General features: G+C 34.9%; 1 protein-coding gene across 1 annotated transcript in view; it reads right to left on the bottom strand.

Annotated features, from left to right (window-relative positions):
- The window catches only part of LOC113226359 (photoreceptor outer segment membrane glycoprotein 2), a 19,356-nt gene that overhangs the window by 14,760 nt on the left and 4,241 nt on the right, over positions 1-355 (bottom strand). The gene's annotated exons all lie outside the window — the stretch shown is intronic.

The raw sequence follows: 355 nt of genomic DNA, 5'->3' as shown, positions 1-355 counted from the left end.
AATATAATAATAAATTTATTTCCTTCACACACAATTTCAACCTTAATTAAACTTTCTTAAGTAATAAAACATTTGTTGTCTGTGAAGGCTGGAGCCTAAACTAGGATACCCTGTGCTATAGGTCTCCAGGCCTCCGCCTACGGATAAAGTATCAATAAAACATTGACTGCGTCCCGAATGATTGCTATGAGAGAAAGTTAATCCAAAATTTAGTTTATACAAATCAAAAAATTATAAATATAAATAAAATTCAAGACTTGAGGGCAAGTATTTTGTTGTGTGTGTGTGAGAGTGTGTGTTTGTGGGTTTGTGTGTGTGTGTGTGTGTGTGTGTGTGTGTGTGTGTGTGTGTGTGT

This window comes from Hyposmocoma kahamanoa, unplaced genomic scaffold (assembly GCF_003589595.1).
Source record: "Hyposmocoma kahamanoa isolate Upper Pololo Valley unplaced genomic scaffold, ASM358959v1 190, whole genome shotgun sequence".
NCBI classification, from domain to species: Eukaryota; Metazoa; Arthropoda; class Insecta; order Lepidoptera; family Cosmopterigidae; genus Hyposmocoma; species Hyposmocoma kahamanoa.
Note: the sequence above shows the minus strand (reverse complement) of the source record. Positions and strands in the feature narration are given on the sequence as shown.